This window comes from Delphinapterus leucas, chromosome X, assembly GCF_059928025.1.
Source record: "Delphinapterus leucas isolate spDelLeu-1000000601 "Yukka" chromosome X, BTC_Dleu_Yukka2, whole genome shotgun sequence".
NCBI classification, from domain to species: Eukaryota; Metazoa; Chordata; class Mammalia; order Artiodactyla; family Monodontidae; genus Delphinapterus; species Delphinapterus leucas.
In genome coordinates this window covers 96,123,681-96,143,753 of record NC_143150.1, presented here as the reverse complement: position 1 = coordinate 96,143,753, position 20,073 = coordinate 96,123,681, and the positions used below count along the sequence as shown (strand labels likewise).

General features: G+C 44.2%; 1 non-coding gene and 1 pseudogene across 1 annotated transcript; one reads left to right on the top strand and one right to left on the bottom strand.

The window, feature by feature from the left end:
* Nucleotides 1-559: 559 nt before the first annotated feature.
* On the bottom strand, nt 560-661 carry LOC115804070 (U6 spliceosomal RNA). The gene has a single exon (XR_016391451.1). It is a non-coding gene; the product is annotated as a U6 spliceosomal RNA (small nuclear RNA).
* Nucleotides 662-9,977: 9,316 nt separating this feature from the next.
* Nucleotides 9,978-16,332, top strand: LOC149744340 (BTB/POZ domain-containing protein KCTD2 pseudogene; annotated as a pseudogene).
* The last annotated feature ends 3,741 nt before the right edge of the window (nt 16,333-20,073 follow it).

Here is a 20,073-nt window from a genome sequence, read left to right as displayed (position 1 = left end):
GCCATACAGTAGGTCCTTGTTGGTTATCTATCTTATATATAGGAGCGTATGTATGTTAATCTCAAGTTCCTAATTTATCCCTCCCCCCATGTTTCCCCTTTGGTAACCATAAGTTTGCTTTCAAAGTCTGTGAGTCTGTTTCTGTTTTGTAAATAAGTTCATGTGGCATTTTTTAGATTCCACATATAAGCGATATCACATGATATTTGTCTTTCTCTGACTTACTTCACTTAGTATGATAATCTCTAGGTCCATCCACGTTGCTGAAAATGGCATTATTTTGTTCTTTCTTATGGCTGAGTAATATTCCATTGTATATATGTGCCACATCTTCTTTATCCATTCATTTGTCGATGGATGTTTAGGTTGCTTCCATGTCTTGGCTATTGTAAATAGTGCTGCAATGAACATTGGGGTGCATACAGCTTTTTGAATTATGGTTTGCTCCGGATATATGCCCAGGAGTGGGATTGCTGTGTCATGTGGTAGTTCTATTTTTAGTTTTTTAAGGAACTTCCATGCTGTTCTCCATAGTGGTTGTACCAGTTTACATTCCCACAAAAATATGGAATGCTTCATGAATTTGTGCGTCATCCTTGTGTAGGGGCCATGCTAATCTTCTTGGTATCGTTCCAATTTTATTTTATTTATGTTTTTTTATTTCTTATTTTTTTATTTATGTTTTAATAAATTTACTTATTTGTTTATTTATTTAGGCTGTGTTGAGTCTTCGTTGCTGCGTGCTGGTTTTCTCTAGTTGCAGCGAGGGGGGCTACTCTTCGTTGTGGTGCGCGGGCTTCTCATTGCGGTGGCTTCTCTTGTTGCAGACAACGGGCTCTAGGTGCACGGGCTTCAGTAGCTGTGGTTCGCGGGCTCTAGAGCTCAGGCTCAGTAGTTGTGGCACACGGGCTTAGTTGCTCCGCGTCATGTGGGATCTTCCCGGACCAGGGCTCGAACCCGTGTCCCCTGCATTGGCAGGCGGATTCTTAACCACTGCGCCACCAGGGAAGCCCAATTTTAGTGTATGTGTTGCCGAAGTGAGCACTAGCTTGCCTTTTAAAAACTTTTATTTAAATGTCTTCTAAGTCACTTTTAACTTATTTCCCCCCTTCCATCCCTTTCTTTTCTTTTTTTAAATAACTTGTTTGTTTGTTTTAATTTATTTATTTTTGGCTGTGTTGGGTCTTCGTTGCTGCACGCGGGCTTTCTCTAGTTGCGGTGAGCGGCGGCTACTCTTCATTGCAGTGCACGGGCTTCTCACTGTGGTGGCTTCTCTTGTTGTGGAGCACAGGCTCTAGGTGCGCGGGCTTCAGTAGTTGCGGCACGCGGGCTCAGTAGTTGTGGCTCGTGGGCTTAGTTGCTCCGCGGCATGTGGGATCTTCCCGGACCAGGGCTGGAACCCGGGTCCCCTGCATTGGCAGGTGGATTCTTAACCACTGTACCACCAGGGAAGTCCCCCATCCCTTTCTTTTCTTTACAGTTTATCTGTTGAAGGGCCTGAACCATTTTGTCCTGTAGGGTTTCCATTATTCTGGAAGTTGCCCATTCATATTCATGGCCCATTCCTCTGCCCTCTATCAGAGGAGACTTGGTCTGTGAAAAGGAGAAATGGCAAACATGACCACCTTAACCGGCTCATCCATGGTCTTTTCCCAGAGATCTTGTGAGGGGGACTGGTGCATACTTAGCTCTCCGTGGCTGTGGTGACTCCTGTTTCCTCAGCCTGGTCTACTGGGCTCTGAGCAAGCCCAGCTGTCCTCATGAAACTCCCTCCTTGTGCCCCCCACCCCATCCCAGGGCCAGGGAACCTCGCACACAGCCACAGTGCCTGGGCTTCATTCCCAGCTCTGGCTGGCTCCAGTGAGGTTGTGCGGGAAGCACCCAGCCCTCTCCACAAAAGCTGCTGTAGAGCCTGCCTGGGACGGGGCTTGTCTTCCCATAAAATGGCCTTGCAGTGGGTCAGGCAATCTCTGCCCGCGGTAATGCATCTGGCAAGTGGCTTCAAAAGTGAGCCTGTATGGGGGACAGGGGGCAAGATAGGGGTAGGAGATTAAGAGATGCAAACTACTATGTATAAAATAAATAAGCAATGAGGATATATAGTACAGCACAGGGAAATTTGGCCATTATTTTGTAATAACTTTAAATGGAGTGTAATCTATAAAAATATTGAATCAATACAAAAAAGTGAGAGTGTATCCTGTGTAGGCCTACAACATGGGCTGGGCTGCCCCAGGAGGCAATGGGAGGTCCTAATCCAATATTGCCCTGCAACCTGGGTAAAAGGGCCCGGCCCTGGGCTCCATGCTTTGGAGGGTGCCACATACCACAAGAACATACAGAATACATACGGTAGAGAGTGCGTGGGCATCTCCGCCTTGGAATCCAGTGGTCAGTGCTGGCAGAGCCCTGAGCCCGGAGCTGGTGTGACTCACAACTGTTCAGGCCCCAGGGAAATACTTCTGCGCAGTGGCTTACACTGTGTTTTCAAAATAAAAGGCGACTATTTCTGGATGCTGTGAAGGTCTGTGGACTGTACCTCCCCTGATCTTGGAGAGGCCACTGCTTCAGAGGTTCCGGGAGAATTTGAGCTGCAGAAAGTTGAGGTGAAAGAAAAGACAAATTGATTTGTCAGACCCTTCCTTCCAGAGAGCATGAATGCAAGAGATTCACACATAATCAAGTATAATTTCCCATTGACGCTGCACGTCCACATTCTTGTTTGCCTTTGTGGTTCCAGAGGTACCACATGGTGGCTAGGAGCACCATGAGACATTAAAAAATTCGTATTACTCTTTTTTGTTAAAAAATAAATTTATTTATTTATTTTTGGCTGCATTGGGTCTTCGTTGCTGCGTGTGGGCTTTCTCTAGTTGTGGCGAGCAGGGGCTACTCTTCATTGCGGTGTGTGGGCTTCTCATTGCAGTAGCTTCTCTCTGTTGCAGAGCATAGGCTCTAGGCTTCAGTAGTTGTGGCTTGCGGGCTCAGTAGTGGCTCGCAGGCTCTAGAGCGCAGGCTCAGTAATTGTGGTGCACGGGCTTAGTTGCTCCGCGTCATGTGGGATCTTCCTGGACCAGGGCTCGAACCCGTGTCCCCTGCATTGGCAGGCGGATTCGTAACCACTGCACCACCAGGGAAGCCCCATATTACTCTTAAATCTATAATATGCATGATACCTACACACACACACTTGTAATGTGCAGGAAACCTGATGTCAGCTCTCTACTATGGAGCCCGAAATGGGCATTGAACACTAATAATGCAAAAAGTTATGTATTTATAAAAACAGTTACCAAGATTTAATTAAACTTTCAAATTAATAAAATTTCAGTATGATTTGAATAATTTTGACTTTAAATTCTGATGTATACATTTTAAGTAGACATGTGCTATGGGGGCCTGTGGCTGTCTTCTTTTTTTTTTTAAATACATATTTATTTTTTTGGCTGTGCCGGATCTTAGTTGTGGCATGCATGTGGAATCTAGTTCCCTTACCAGGGATTGAACCTGGGCCCCCTGCATTGGGAGCACAGAGTCTTACCCACTGGACCACCAGGGAAGTCCCAACTGTCTTCTTACCTCAGGGCCAGACCTTGTCCTGGCCCCAGGCTCCCAGGCAGCTCAGAGTAATGTCCCAGAAGCCCTGCTAAGTGCAAACTGCTTTCTTTAAAGCTCAAGACCTGAGCCATTCTCCTTCTTTTGAAAAAAAAGAAAATTTATTTATTTATTTATTTTAAATTTATTTGGCTGTGTTGGGTCTTAGTTGCGGCACGCGAGATCTTCTCTAGTTGTGGCATGCGGACTTAGTTGTCCCATGGCATGTGGGATCTTAGTTCCCTGACCAGGGATTGAACCCACGTACCCTGCATTGGAAGGTGGATTCTTAACCACTGGACCACCAGGGATTCTTAACCACTGGACCACCCACGTACCCTGCATTGGAAGGTGGATTCTTAACCACTGGACCACCATGTACCCTGCATTGGAGGTGGATTCTTGACCACTGGACCACCCATTCTCCTCTGAGGATGCTACAGTTTCCTCCCTTGCCCCTTTTTGCCTCTATCTCTAACATTTCTATTATAACCACAGATTAGTTGATTAATTATAATCCTAAAACCCTTCAACTGTTTTGTGGTAGCCCAGAGTAGTAAGATGTCAGGATTTCTTCTCTTCAAAACTTTTCTGCTGCTTCCAAATTCTCCACTTTTCTAAATTTTCAAGTTTTCCAAATGACGTTTGTCATCTGAAAAAAAATTATAAAGAAAAAAAAAAAGACACACTTCCGTTGTTGAGAAGGATGTAACTCTTTTTGATCAGGAATCTGATTCCAATAGACTTTCAGAGAATTGATTCAGTCATTCAGTGACTATTGGCTGAGTGTCTACTATGTGCCAGGCACCATTCTGGAAGCTGGGGAGAGAAGAGCAAAGCTTTATTCTTTGGGAAAACAAAACAAAACAAAACCACAGGATGAAGCCAAATGGATGATGGTTGAGAATGAGGAAAGTCAGGAACAGGTGACAACTCTGAATTGTTTTGGGATTAGTTTATTTTGTCCTCCAACTAAGTCTTCCGACCTATGAAATGATTTCAATATTCTGTACACAAGTTTATGCAACAAACCCTATTTTATTGTATTGTATTGTATTGTATTTTCTTCTAGTTTTATTGAGATATGTTGACATACAGCACTGGATAAGTTTAAGGTGTACAACATGATGATTTGACTTATATACTTCATGAAATGATTACCACGATAAGTTTAGTGAACATCTATCATCTCATATAGATACAAATTAAAAGAAAAAGAAAAAAATATTTTTTCCTTGTGATGAGAACTCTTCGGATTTCCTCTCTTAATAACTTTCATATATAACATATATATGATACATAATATATAACATATATATAACACATTATATATAATATAATGTTAATTATATTAATCATGTTGTACATTACATCCCTAGTACTTACTTATAACTGGAAGTGTGCACCTTTTGACCACCATCATCCAATTCTCCCTCCCCCCAACCCCACCTCTGGTAACCACAAATCTGATCATTTTTTCTATGAGTTTGTTTGGTTTTGAAATGTAATTGACCTACAACACTATGTTAGTTCCTGGTACACAACACAGTGATTCGATATTTCTACGCATTACAAAATGATCATCATGATAAGTCTACGTTTACCATCTGTCACTATGCAAAGATATCACATAGTTGTTGACTACATTCCCCATGCTGTACATTTCATACCTGTGACTCATCTATTAATAAACCCTTTTAAGATGGATAATTAGTTATTATTCCAATGAAATGGAATAAATTTTATAGGTTAAATATATTCATTTACACGTTTCTTAATTCTCTAGGGTAGAGCAGTTGCCCACTCACTCCTTTGAAAGATAAGACAAAGACATAGACAGCCACCCAGGGGATTCACAGGAAAGCTGGGACCAGAATCTGGGGAGACAGAATTGAGTCACTGATTAACTAAGGTGCTCTGCTGAGTGACCTGGGACAATTCCTCTAACCTTTTGAGGAGATTCTGCTAAGTTGTCTTTAGTGTTCCGCCTTATCTTAAGCCCCTCACTTCCCCTTTGTCTACTGACTTCCTGGGGTTAAACCTGCAGTCTGCAAACCTGAGGTCTGATTCTGCCACAAAGCTCTATTTTCGGCTCCCTCAGCTAACTACTCTTCTCAACAACTCTGCTTTTCTCCTTGTGACCTCACATAAGTCCTAGGAGTTGTCCTTCCCGGTCACTGAAGGGCTGTGCTATCTGTGGGAATATAAAGGTATGAGTATGCTTCGGCCCCAAATTTTATCTGACCGGTAGACATGAATGATAGATGTATTTGTACCCCAGACTTCTCCTTGGAGTTTCAGCTTAAATCTCCAATCGCCCATTAGCCATTTCACTGACTTCCAAGGGCTGTGCCGCCTCACATGTCTCAAGCTGGCCTCATCACTTTCCGATCTACGTTATTTTTTTCCTCATGTGTTCTCTTAGCTGATGGCAACTCCATCTAACTAACCTAGCGAGCTCTAAAATGGAATCGTTTTGGAGATTTTTTTTGTGACGTACGAATGCTTATGTTTAAAAATTCATGGAAAAAAAAAGCCTCAGTGAGAATGCATAATAATGAAAATCAACCTCTTTCATGGAGTCATGGGGTAGAAGACCAGTAGCCGCCTCCCCAGGTGAGAAGTCTACTGCAGATTTTGCATTGGTCAAAGATCTCAGCTTCTTGCTCAAAAAAATAGCAGGGACAGTTCTTTTCTGTGCGTTTGTTTTTATTTTTATTGAAGTATAGTTGATTTAGAATGTTGTGTTAATTTCTGCTGTACAGCAAAGTGATTCTGTTATACATATATATTCTTTTTCATATTTCTTTCCATTATGGCTTATCACAGGACATTGAATATAGTCTTTTTTTTTTAAATTGAAGTATAGTTGATTTACAATGTTGTGTTAGTTTCTAGTGTACAGCAAAGTGATTCAGTTATATATATATATATTTATATATATATATATTCTTTTTTCAGATTCTTTTCCATTATGGTTTATTACAAGATACTGAATGTAGTTCCCTGTGCTATACTATACTTATACTTTATTTTCTATCTATTTTATATAGAGTAGTGTGTATACGCTAATCCCAGGCTCCTAATTTATCCCTCCCCTCCCCTTTCCCCTTTGGTAACCATAACTTTGGTTTCTATGTCTGTGAGTCTACTTCTGTTTTGTAAATAAGTTCATTTGTAGCATTTTTTAGATTCCACATGTAAGTGATATCATATGGTATTTGTCTTTCTCTGACTTACTTCCCTTAGTATAATAATCTCTAGGTCCATCCATGTTGCTGCAAATGGCATTATTTCATTCTTTTTTACGGCTGAGTAGTATTCCATTGTATATATGTATCACATCTTCTATATCCATTCCTCTGTTGATGGACATTTAGGTTGCTTCCATGTCTTGGCTGTTGTAAATAGTGCTGCTATGGACATTGGGGTGAATGTATCTTTTTGCATTAGAGCTTTCTCTGGATATATGCCCAGGAGTAGAATTGCTGGTTTTTAGTTTTTAAGGAACCACCAGACTGTTTTCTATAATGGCTGCACCAATTTACATTCCCACCAACAGTGTAGGGAGCTTCCCTTTTCTCCACACTGGAATAGCAGGGAGGGTTCTATAATGCCCCCAGCATGGGGGCGGGGGCCCTGGGGTGATGGGGCACACCATGATGATGCCGGGAACTTGACAACTGCTGGAAAAGGCAGGCAGAGTGGGGACAGTCAGTCTGCTGGAAGGGCAAAGTTCAGTTCTGGCCTCATGCCTCTTCCTGGCCAGCTGCCAAGCCTCTAGCCTTGGCATTTGAAACTTGAATATTTTGTAAACTGACCCCAAATTGAAGAGAGAAGTTTACTTCCATTGGAAGGGGGAAATGGCATCCCTGGTGTTAGGGACTGTAGAAGGAGCAGCTTCTCCTCTGTCACTACCTGGTGGAGGGAAGGAAACAGGGAAGGCCTCAGTGAGGGGCTTTCTTATTACCTAGCTTCAGGCTAGCTGTTGCCTGGTTGACATTTCACTTAGCTGTGATGGAACTTCCTACAAAAGCATGGTTGTTTCCTTATGTTAGTAGAACTGGAGGAAAGCCTGTCAAACTTACTCTTGCCAAGGGTCTGGATGATTACTTCCTTCTTGAATTCATTTTGATCTGATCAGGTTCCCAGAGCCAGTACCATCCTTAGATCTGGGCTAGAGGGACCCCTGCCTCTGAAATGTGCTCCACATTTCAGAGAGCCATACAGGTCATAAAAACACACTTATTAACAAGCACACGGGCACCTCTTGGCTTAGGATCAGCTAGTCGGCATTGGCACAGTCTGGCCTGTGACCTTGAACATCCACTCCCATTACTGACTGGTGTTCAGGCATCTTGTGTCCTTCAAACCAAAGGTGACCAGAGCCACATGCTGTGGAGACTTGTGGGTTGGGCTGCTGAGGACGCCAGAGGTGGAGAGCGTTTTAGAGTGGTTAGAGGGACTGAAGTGCTTGATAAGAGAAAAGACATCATCACTGAATATCACAAATATATAAGCGATTGCCCCAGTGGTTCCAAGTGTCCATTTTCTTGCTTCTCTTAGAATCCCAATTCATGGTTCTGGAGGTACTCACAGAATTAAGGTGATTTTCACAACATCGCAACTGAGGAACATTGGCAAAATATTGAACAATATTTTAAAACATATAAACAATATAAACAATATTTTAAAACATAATATAAAAAATTTATATTACTCTTAATTTGGTATATATGTAGGTCTCAACCTAATGTGTGAAATGTGATACCAGATTTTTTTATATTGTTTTACTGTTATAAAATATTTAATAAGAATTAATTAAATTTTCAAAAACTTAAAATGTCATCTTTATTTAAATAATTCAGATAAAAATTTGATGTCTGTTGATTATATTTCCCATTTAACTAAAAATGTTTTTATTATGGTAAAATGCACATAACATAAAATTTACCACCTTAACTATTTTTAAGTGTACAGTTGAGCAGTATTAAATATATTTATATTGTTTTGCAATCATCATCGCTATCCCTCTCCAGAATTCCTTTCATCTTGCAAAATTGAAACTCTGTACCCATTAAACACTAACTCCCCATTCCCCGACCCCCCAGCCCTTGGCAACCACTGCCATTTAACTTTTTTTTTTCAATTTTATTTATTTTTGGCTGCGTTAGGTCTTCGTTGCTGCGCGTGGGCTTTCTCTAGTTGCAGCGAGCGGGGGCTACTCTCCGTTGCGGTTCACAGGCTTCTCATTGCGGTGGCTTCTCTTGTTGCGGAGCAAGGGCTCTAGGTGCGCGGGCTTCAGTAGTTGTGGCATGTGGGCTCAGTAGTTGTGGCGCATGGGCTTAGCTGCTCCGTGGCATGTGGGATCTTCCTGGACCAGGGCTCGAACCCGTGTCCCCTGCATTGGCAGGTGGATTCTTAACCACCGCACCACCAGGGAAGTCCTGCCATTTAACTTTAATACACAATTTTTAATATTTTATAAGAAAAATGTTTTTGAAACATATGAAAATGTTTTAATATTTTGATTTTTGCTACCTACCTTAATTTAAAAATTTGATGTAAATATATTAAAAATGTATACAATTTTAATGCAGTTACATCTTGTGAGATAATAGAAAACATATATTGGTCTCTGTCCCTGGTTTCTGGCACAAGCTCCCCAAACCCTTGTAATTTCCTAACTGATAAGAGCACTAGGAGCATCTTTTGTTCTAATATTTGATCTTTGGCCCCAGTTCCTGACACAGAGCTCTTAAGTCCCTTGGAATTTCCTGGGTGACAGCAGTGTCTTTTGTTCTAATGAGGTGGCTCTTGGTGGGGTCCTGAATGGGGGCTGGATCACCAGAAAGACCAAGCCATGATTAGAAGCTTGGAATTTTCAGTCTCATCCCCCATTCTCCAAAGAGGGGAGAGGGGTTGGAAATGGAGTTAATGATCAACCATGCCTATGTGAGGAAACCTTCATAAAAGTACCGCAAGTACCAGGTTTGGAGAGCTTCCGGGTTGGTGAACATGTGGAGATTTGGGGAGAGTGACTCACCCAGGGAGGGCTGGAAGCTCCAACCCTCTTCCCACATACTTTGCTCTACACATCTCTTCCATCTGCCAGTTCATCTGTATCTTTTATCATATCCTTTTATAATAAATTGGTAAACAGTATGTAAACTGTTTCTCTGAGTTCTGTGAGTCACCCTAGCAAGTTAATCAAACGCGCGGAAGGGGTCATGGGAACTTCCGATTTACAGCTGGATGGTCAGAAGTACAGGTAATAGTCTGGGCTTGCAATTGGCGTCTGAAGTGAGGGTGGGGCAGTCTTGTGGGACTGAGTCTTTAACTTGTGGAATCTAATTCTGTCTTCAGGTAGATAGTGTCAGAATTGAGTTGAATTGTAGGACACCCAGCTGGTGTTGCAGAGAATTGCTTAGTGGGGAAACCCACACATATCTGGTGTCAGAAGTGTTGTGAGTGTGGTCATAGTGTGGGTGTCAGAGATACATAGGAGGGAGACTGAATTTTTTCGAACACACATCTTCTGTTTAAAATTCTTTAGATAATTACTATTAACAGAACACAAGTTATGTGAAATTTTTAATTATAGTAGCATAATTTGTGACTTTGTAAACTCAGGCAATAAAATAAAATTTAAGCAATATATATATGCTAATGTATGAATTATGTATGTCTTTATTTTATTAATCCTCCAAACTCACAAAATACAGACACACACAAACATAACGGACTTCAGTAGTCTTTGATGTTTTACTGAATTTCAGTCATACAAAAAATATCATAGGCGCGCGGGCAGCGGCGGCGGCGGCGGTGGCGGCCCAAGATGGCGGAGCTGTAACTGGACCCGGCGATGGCGGGGCTGGGAGGGGGTGGCGGGAGTGGGCTGGGCGACGGGGGCGGCGCGGGTCGCGGGCCCCCCAGCCCTCGCCCCGCTGGCCCGACGCCCCGCGGGCACGGCCGCCAGCCCACCGCCGCCGCGCAGCCGCTGGAGCCGGGTCCCGGACCGCCCGCGCGGGCAGGGGGCGGTGGAGCCGCCCGCTGGGTCCGGCTGAACGTGGGCGGCACCTACTTCGGGACCACCAGGTCGACCCTAGGCCGGGAGCCCAAGTCTTTTCTCTGCCGCCTCTGCTGCCAGGAGGACCCGGAGCTGGACTCAGACAAGGACGAGACAGGGGCCTATCTGATTGACAGGGACACTACCTACTTTGGTCCTACCCTGAACTACCTCCGCCCTGGGAAGCTCATCATTACGAAGGAGTTGGCAGAAGAAGGTGTGGCTGGAGGAAGCGGAGTTTTACAACGTTGCGTCTCTCGTGCGACTTGTTAAGGAAAGGATACGGGACAACGAGAACATAACTTCACAGGGCCCCGTGAAGCACGTGTACAGAGTCCTGCAGTGCCAAGATGAGGAGCTCACGCAGATGGTGTCCACTATGTCTGACGGTTGAGCTAGTCAGCATCGGATCTTCCTATAACTATGGAAATGAGGATCAGGCAGAATTCCTCTGTGTTGTCTCCAGAGAATTAAATAATTCTACCAATGGCATTGTCATTGAGCCGAGTGAGAAGGCAAAGATTCTTCAGGAGAGAGGATATCGGATGTAAAGTCCGGAGTCCTAACCGACGAGAGAGCAACCCAGCAGAGCACCTCTGTGAAATTAAATCTTGCTCCTGTACAGTAACCGAACTACTGCAAAGCAAAGCTGAGACTGGCCCCCTCGGTGGAGAAGTGTTCTGGTCAAAACCAAAGGAACCCCAGCCCCCCACCCACCCACACACACAGGAACTGGAAGACAGAGGCCGCTTCCGGCTGCAGAATACCTTTTCAGAACCTGCTTCTGTTTTCTTAGCCAGTGTTATAACAAATCTTTACAAGAGCAGCTGGGCCGGGTTCCCAGCTGGAGCTGATCTAGGGCTGGGGGAGGGGAAGAGGAAGGCCTAGGTCTTTGCACATACGCTGTGCTTCAAGGAAGCTGGAGCAAACGAAGAGGTTTTTCCTTGCGCTGTGCCATGTTTCCACCTGAGTGGGCCACGTCGGACGTTGGCAGCCGCTTTGTAACACCATCTTTTTTTTTTTTTTTTTTTTTTTTTTTGCGGTACGCGGGCCTCTCACTGTTGTGGCCTCTCCCGTTGCGGAGCACAGGCTCCGGACGCGCAGGCTCAGCGGCCATGGCTCACGGGCCCAGCCGCTCCGCGGCACGTGGGGTCTTCCCGGACCGGGGCGTGAACCCGTGTCCCGTGCATCGACAGGTGGACTCTCAACCACTGCGCCACCAGGGAAGCCCTGTAACACCATCTTTCCCCGCTCATGCACCCCAAAATAATGCAGCAGATGCAAAGGGTTCTAGCTTCAGGTTGTTGAACTGAGGTTTGGGTAGAGTTGCCAGAGTACCCCACATTCCTATGAACAAAGCCTCTTGGAGGAGGGGGAGGATAGGGTGTCCTTGGTTGTGGTTGGAGACTGGGGATCGCAGCTCTGGATTCGGGGCACCCAGCTGCTACCATGTTCAGCTTTGTGTCGTTTGTCTCCAGCAGCCTGGACCCCCCCCCAGATAGCTTGCTTTCTCCCCAAGAAGAGGTTTGAGGCAGGCAGCATCCTGGCGCCGAGTGAGACAGACAGGCGCTTTAGGTAGTTGATGTAACTGCTTCTGCAGTCTTTTCTTGCCCTGCATTGGCCCATCTTCCTTCCCTGACTTTTTGAAATGGGGCTGAGGGTAAAGGGACTTTAGACCCTCGATGGCTTGGGGTGCGGACGGCTGTTTTCTTTGAAAGTTGCCAAATGTGTTATGTTGTAGTATCCAAAAGTGGTATCATTTTTGTGATCGTCTCTTGGAAATGCCTTGACCCAAAGTGCGATATTTGTGTCTCTTCTTGGTTTCTGACCTGGGCGGTGTCAGTGAGCCCCCCCCGCCCCACCGTACCCCATAGTGTGTGTGGGTTTGCTGGGCAGTCTGAGGACTCCCCCATCTCTGACCTAGCCCTCACCACCACTTCTTTCTGAGGAGTGCCAAGGCGTCGAGGATCAAACGCTGTTGGACCCAGAGGAGGAAAGCTCTCCTTTGGGCTGTGCCCTCAGAGCTCGAACTGGACTCTCTAAGCTTTTGAGTCTCGATGAGCAGTCATGGAACGCAAAGGGGCCAGAGAATCCTGACTTTTCCCTGGGTGACTTTCTTAGGGTGGCAGATGGTCTGGAGGAGGGGGAGGTGCCCGTGGGGAATGCTCCATCCATAAGAGCCCCCTCAAGCCCATGGCTCCTGGGCACCTTCAAAGCTGAGGTTCTCTCTGCTCCACAGCTCAGCTGCTTACTGCGTGGGTCTGGGGTCATGGTGTTTTGGAAATGACTATCGACTAAGCCAAATGTCGTCTGAGCTTGTGACCTGCCCCTGCCCAGGTGGCCTAACCCTTCTCCAGGATTCGCACGTTGCCCTCATGTGTCTGTGTAGAGTAGGGTAGAAGTGTGTATCCAGGGCGTCTGCTGACACGCCGTGTCTGCGCACAAACGTGAATGTGCACGTCAGCACCTCGGAAGTCTGGCCCGAGCCCAGGATTTTTACAGTTGTAAAATGTTAGAGGAAATTCTACCTACAATAAAAACAGTCATGCCTTCAGAAAGGTGACAGATGTCCATCCTGTCATCTTTCAGGGAAAAAAAAAAAAAAAGATTTTGAGTGAGTCAAGGAAAAGCTGCCCTAAGTAGGACAGAACTGTGGGCGAGGTGCTCTTTGGCCGATCTGAATAAGAACCGTCGGACTGAAAGGAGGGAAAGCAGCTGCCTCTGGGGCCTCGTGCCCAATCAGATTTGCTTTCTGGGGCTCACCTGATGATCAGCCTCTGGTCCCAAGCCAGCAAGAAGGAGGTGTGGGCCAGCTCCTCAGGATGCATTGTTTCTTTCATCATGCTTCTCAGAGGTCCACGGTGGAGCCTGCGAAAAGACTGCTGAGCCCCTTGCTAAGTGAACTAAGGAACTAGAGGGCTGCCCTTCACCAAGTTTCCCTCCTCCCAGCAACCCCATGACAATTTCAGTTGTTCCAATGCTCCAGGAATCTGAGAGTGATTCATTTCTTAAGGTTTCTGGAGAAGTATTTCGAACCTAGTTGGTGTTTTCTTCTTGAAAGCCTTCTTCCTCCGGGGGAGTAACTTCAGGCAGAGGTCTGGCCATGGGCTGGGGGGTATCACATGACCAGTGACCCACGCTCTCCAGCTGCCCAGGGCTGCCACGTGGGGAGTGTCTCCCTGCTTCCTTCCCTGCCCAGGTCCGAGGCCGTGGGTGATGCAGGCCAGACCCAGGGAGCAGCCTGGCGTCTCCTGAGCGACGACCCCGAAGCCCACTTCCATCTTCTCCTCAGAACCTGCGCTTTCTTGGCAGTGAGGCAGGGCCCAACCTCCTCTAGAGTAACTTAGTTTCTGCCCAATTTTAACTGATCTCAGGGGTGTCCGTGAGGTGCAGAGGAGGAAGGAACAGAGATGCTGAGGGAGTAGGGCTGAGAAGTCATCCACACCTCCAGCATGGCCTTTGAGCCAGGCCTTAGGGACCATGCCTGTCACTTGTGGGTGCCCTTTGTTACCGTTTGTGTGTTTGAATAAAGTCTGAAATGCTGTGACCCTTTTTTTTTCCTCTCTGGTCAATAAAGACATGAAACAGAAAAGAAAATATCATAGCTTTACATATATATTTATCAACTTTGTCATTGTGAGGGTGTATTTGTCAAGATAGGAGAATAGAACATGCTTTTTTTTTTTGCAGTACGCGGGCCTCTCACTGTTGTGGCCTCTCCCGTTGCGGAGCACAGGCTCCGGACGCTCAGGCTCAGCGGCCATGGTTCGGACCGGGGCACGAACCTGCGTCCCCTGCATCGGCAGGCGGACTCTCAACCACTGCGCCACCAGGGAAGCCCTAGAACATGTTTTATTGAACAGTTTGCTAGTTGGGTGTATAACTTAGTCTTCAGGCATGTGTTGTAGGGGCCTCCTTTTGTACTATTGTCCTGGACAGTATACTGTGGCCAGATTTAGCAAATAAAAATACAAAAGCCGGGCTAGGGTTTTAAAAAAAACTTTAATAAACTTCTTTCACGTTGAAGTAAAAAAACAGAGAAGTGCCTAAAACCTACACGTGCGATTTAACAAATGTTTCTAAAGGGAACACACATGTCAAAAACACCCAGATCAAGGAATAGGACATCACCCCCATCTTCGAAATCCCCAGGTATCCCTCCCTCCTGATCATTGTCTTCTGTCCTCAAGAAATAATCCCTCTCCTGACTTTTATAGTAATCACTTCCATGCTTTTTCTTATATTTTGACCTCTCATGTATGCATTTTAAAACAATGTGGTTTAGCTTTGCCTGTGCTTGAATTTAGAGAAATCAGTTATACTGTATATATTTTGTGAGGGCTCTAAACACTCTCTTGTGGCATGTGGCTCTATTTGTTCACTCCCACTGCTGTATAGTATTCCATGGTATGAATATTACACAACTTACGTATTCTTTCTGCTGTTGGTGAACACTTGGGGTGTTTCCAGTTTGGAGCACTTATAAACAATGCTACCAAGACTATTTTTGCACACATATCCTCGTGCATATATACAAGGATTTTCCTAGGAATACTCTCGGTTTTAGATTCCCAAAATATGGAGATGAAATAAACATCCAGATAGGATTCATTGTATGTATTGGAAGTCTGTGCTTAAGAGACAAATGAATGAAAACAGAAATGAAGAATCTTACCTAATTCAATGAGCAAACTGTTGTTCAAGTTTAAGCCAGAAAGCTATGTCATTTTTATGTACATATGAGAATATACAGTTCCACTCACTCTTGCTTCTTTTACTTTAAATTTCGGTATCGTAGGTGTTTAGTTTGTGGATTTCTGAAGTTCTCAATCCTAGGAAAAAGGGAATGCAAAGTAGCCACTCAATTTTTTTGATCTTCCTTTTATCTTGCCAGTTTTGTGGTGGTTCCACCAGCTCAACTCAGTCCTATAATTATGGTATCTGTGTGCAGGAAACAAGATTTGGAAAGGAGGCAGAAACAGCTCCTGCTGACCCAGATCGATTTCTTCTGAGTGAATATCTGTAATTAGGCCAGTAATGATATTTTCCTGGAGAAAGAATTGAGTGAATTTAGGAAAAGGGTTTCAGAGCCCAACATGCATATGTGTGTGTGTGTAGGGGGGGAGGGCAGGGGCAGTTGAAGTGCAAAATAAGAGTTCAGTTCAATATTTAATCCGCCCACTTTCTGCAAGAAACAGATTTTTAGTAACACCAATCCTGTCCTTTGAAGAGAGGAAGATCCTCCAAGAGTGAAGGAATATAAAAGTTTTAGAAAGAAACATGGGTGATTTAAAAAAATATTTTCATTGGGAAAAGCCATTTAAAACAAGTTCCTAAACCCAGAATTCACAAAACAAAAAAACTGGTAGTTTTTTAAAATTTTTATTTATTTATTTATTCGTTTTTGGCTACGTTGGTTCTCCGTTGCTGCACGCGGGCTTTCTCTAGTTGCGGCGAGCAGGGGCTATTCTTCATTGCGGTGCATGGGCTTCTCATTGCGGTGGCTTCTCTTGTTGCAGAGCGCGGGCTCTAGGTGCACAGGCTCAGTAGTTGTGGCTCGCGGGCTCTAGAGTGCGGGCTCAGTAGTTGTGGCGCACGGGCTTAGTTGCTCCGTGGCATGTGGGATCTTCTCGGACCAGGGCTCGAACCCGTGTCCCCTACACTGACAGGTGGATTCTTAGCCACTGTGCCACCAGGGAAGTCCCAAAACTGGTAGTTTTGATCAATATGAAATTTTAAATGTCTGTGTAAACAAAAATACCATAATGACAAAAGATAAATACATACCAAAAAAAAAAACTTTGAAATACACATGGCAGACTATAGGCTAATTTCCTGAATATACAAAGAGCTCTTACTAATCAATGAGAACAAAGACTAGTAACCCAACAGAAAATGGGCAAAGGTCAGGAATGGGTAATTTACAGAAAGAGAAATATAAGTGACTAATAGACATATGATAAGATGCTCAATGTAATTCCTAATTAAATAAACACAAATTAAAATGACAATATTAGCCTATCTAATGGTCAACGATTTAAAAGTTAGATAGAACCAGGACTTGGTGGAAACAGAAATTCTCATTCTCTCTTGGTCTGAGTGCAAATTGGCAATTCCTTCAGGAGATAATTTAGCAAGACCTAGCAATTTGGCAATATTTAGTACAGTTTAAAAATGCACAGGGCTTCCCTGGTGGCACAGTGGTTGAGGATCTGCCTGCTAGTGCAGGGTCCACGGGTTTAAGCCCTGGTCTGGGAGGATCCCACATGCTGCGGAGCAACTAGGCCCGTGAGCCACAACTACTGAGCTTGCGCGTCTGGAGCCTGTGCTCTGCAACAAGAGAGGCCGCGATAGTGGGAGGCCTGCGCACCGTGATGAAGAGTGGCCCCCGCTTGCTGCAACTGGAGAAAGCCCTCGCACAGAAAAGAAGACCCAACACAGCAAAGATAAAATAAAAATGCACAAACTCTTTGAGCCAGCAATTCTACTTCAAGGAATTTATCCTACAGATATACTGAAACAAGTGAGTAAAGATAAATGTGAGAGAACATTCATTGTTACATGGCTTGTATTGTCCGAGGAGTGGCATTGGTTAAGTCATTTGCAGTACATCTTTACTGTGGTTGAATGAGGTAGATCTGTGGGTCCTGATGTGGAAAGATCTCCATGGTAGTCACTAAAGATGTTCCCAAATGTTCTGCCTCTGTTCTCTCTCCCCACACAGGGTAGGATTGCATTTTCCCATCCTCTTTGAAGATAGGTGTGGCCAATGATAACCAAGCAAAAATGACATATGTCCCTTCTGGGCCAACACCTTGAGTGTTGGTGTGTGACATCCCCTTCTCCCTGCCCCAATGACTGGACACACATGTTGGGATGGGACCTGGGTCTCTGAGCGACTATGATGAACATGAATATCTTATCTACCCAGCTTAGACAGGTAGTAGGAGGGGGAAATAAACATTTCAACCACTGAGACTGTGAATACTTTTCATTACTTCAGCATATTCCAGCCCATCATGACTAATACAATCTCCATGATAATTAAGTGAAAAAAACACCAAGTGCCAAAAGAGTGATCTCATTCATTTGTAACCTGTACTGTTGTGTTTAAAAAAATAAAAACATGGTAAGTTTAAATTTAAAACTAGCTAATGTTTCCACAAAAAGATTCCTACAAGAATGTTCATGGCTGCCTTATTCATAGTAGCCCCAAACTTGAAATGGCCCAGATGTCCACGGAGGATGGATAAACGATTGCAGTATAGTCATGCAATGGAATACTTACTATCCTGTAGTGGAAATGAATGAACTACACTTAAGGTCATAAGACAGATACTCATACAGATAAGACCTTGAGCAAAAGAAGCTACACACAGAAGAACAGGTACAGTTGATTCCGTTTATGTATAGAAACTGGCAAAACGAATTTATGGTGGTAGAAGTTAGGAGAGTGGCTATCCAGCAAGGTGCTTGAGTTTTGTCTGGGGATGGGCTGGGGGAGGGGCGGGCTTCTGGGGTAAGGGCTGCACGGCTGTGCTGTTTGTGGAAATTCATGAAACTCTATCTTATCATAGGCGCACTTTTCCATATCCAGGCTGTACTTCAATTAAAAAGTGCAAAATCACATCTACTTGATATAAAGAATAAACAAACAGAAAGAAGGCAGCGCTGGGCCAGGATGGTGCTGGCCAGCGGTGCCCTGTTGGCAGCCGTTCCAGGTGGTGTGCAAGCCCGGGCACGTTCATGCACTGCAGCCCTGAGAGGCTAGGTCCCTGGTGTGAGCCCCCGAATAAATCCCGAGCAGGCTGCACCTCCCCTCTCATGCGTGACCTCGGTACCAGCCGCTTAGCACGGCATTAAAAAACCCTCTATGGACATCTGCTGGAGCCTCCGTGGTGAGCAGGGCTTTCCAGCCGGGACAGTGCGTCCTTGGCAACCCGGGCAGGAGCCTCATTCTGTTGCAGGAAAGATGCAGAAACACAGGCTCAGACAGGAGCTACTGGCCTCTTGGCAGCGATGCTTAATTAGCTTCCTGCAGGAGACTTTGTTTTTAGCATCAAAAAAATTATCTAGTTGAAGCAATTTTACTGAACAAGGAATCAAATGAAAAACAACCTTATTGTTTAATCCATTCCTATATAGTGTAGTACAGGGGTCCTGCCTATTTAAAACTACTTTCATAATAATACTAAGGCAGTGTTTGCATTTGTCACTGTCATTCTCTCCCTAATGTACTGTAGTGTTTTATGTTTGCTAACACAAAAGATTGAGGGGAGAAGCACTTGGAGAATCCAGCTGTCTTCTTTAAGCATAAAAGCTGAGAGATTTGCAAACATGTAAAACAATGCCACTCTTCTGGCTAATTTTTTTTTATTTTGGCAAATATAGTTATTTTTCATAAAAGAATATGATTTATGTTCATATGTAATGGGTTTCTTATTCTTATTTTAAATGAATTAATGAATACATATTTTTAAATTTTCTGTTTTAATTCCTAATACAGTAAATATTGATGTAACCCACACAAACAACAAGTCTTTGAGGTCTTCAGTAAATTTTAAGAGTGTAGAGGGGTCCTGAAACCAAAACATTTGTGAACTGCTGCTAGCTCTATAGTTTTTTCAAAAACTACTTTTTCTTTTTTTTTTAACATCTTTATTGGAGTATAATTGCTTTACAATGGTGTGTTAGTTTCTGCTTTATAACAAAGTGAATCAGCTATACATACACATATATCCCCATATTTCTTCCCTTTTGCGTCTCCCTCCCTTCCACCCTCCCTATCCCACCCCTCTAGGTGGTCACAAAGCACCGAGCTGATCTCCCTGTGCTTCTTTTGAAATAACTTTAGATTTACAGAAAAGTTGTAAAGCTGGTACCGAGTTCCTATGCACCCCTCACCAAGCTTGCCCTAATGTTAGCATCTTACATAATGTACATGGTACGTTAGCCAGAATGAAGGAACCAACACTGGTACATTACTATTAACTAAACTACAGACTTTGCTTGGATTTCCCCAGTTTTTCCACTAATGTTATTTTGTTGTTGTTGTTCCAGGATCCAATCTGAGATAGTACATTCAGTGCATGTAGTTTTTCCTAATTTTTAAAATTTCAGTAATGGTCTTTTTATACTTTTAAAATGTATGCATTATGGTGAATGCATAATATACACCCGGCTCTGTACTTACAATAGGTTATGAAAAGCTCATAAATCATAAGTGCAGAGCTGGATGAATATTCACAAACAGCATCCAGAACGAGAAACAGAATGTGACCATAGCTTCAGAACCCCCTTTCATGCCCTATTTCAGACACTACCTCCCCAAAGATAACCACCATCCTGATTGCTAACAGTGTAGAAGAGTTTTGCCTGGTTTTGTACTTTATGTAAATGGAATCATACAA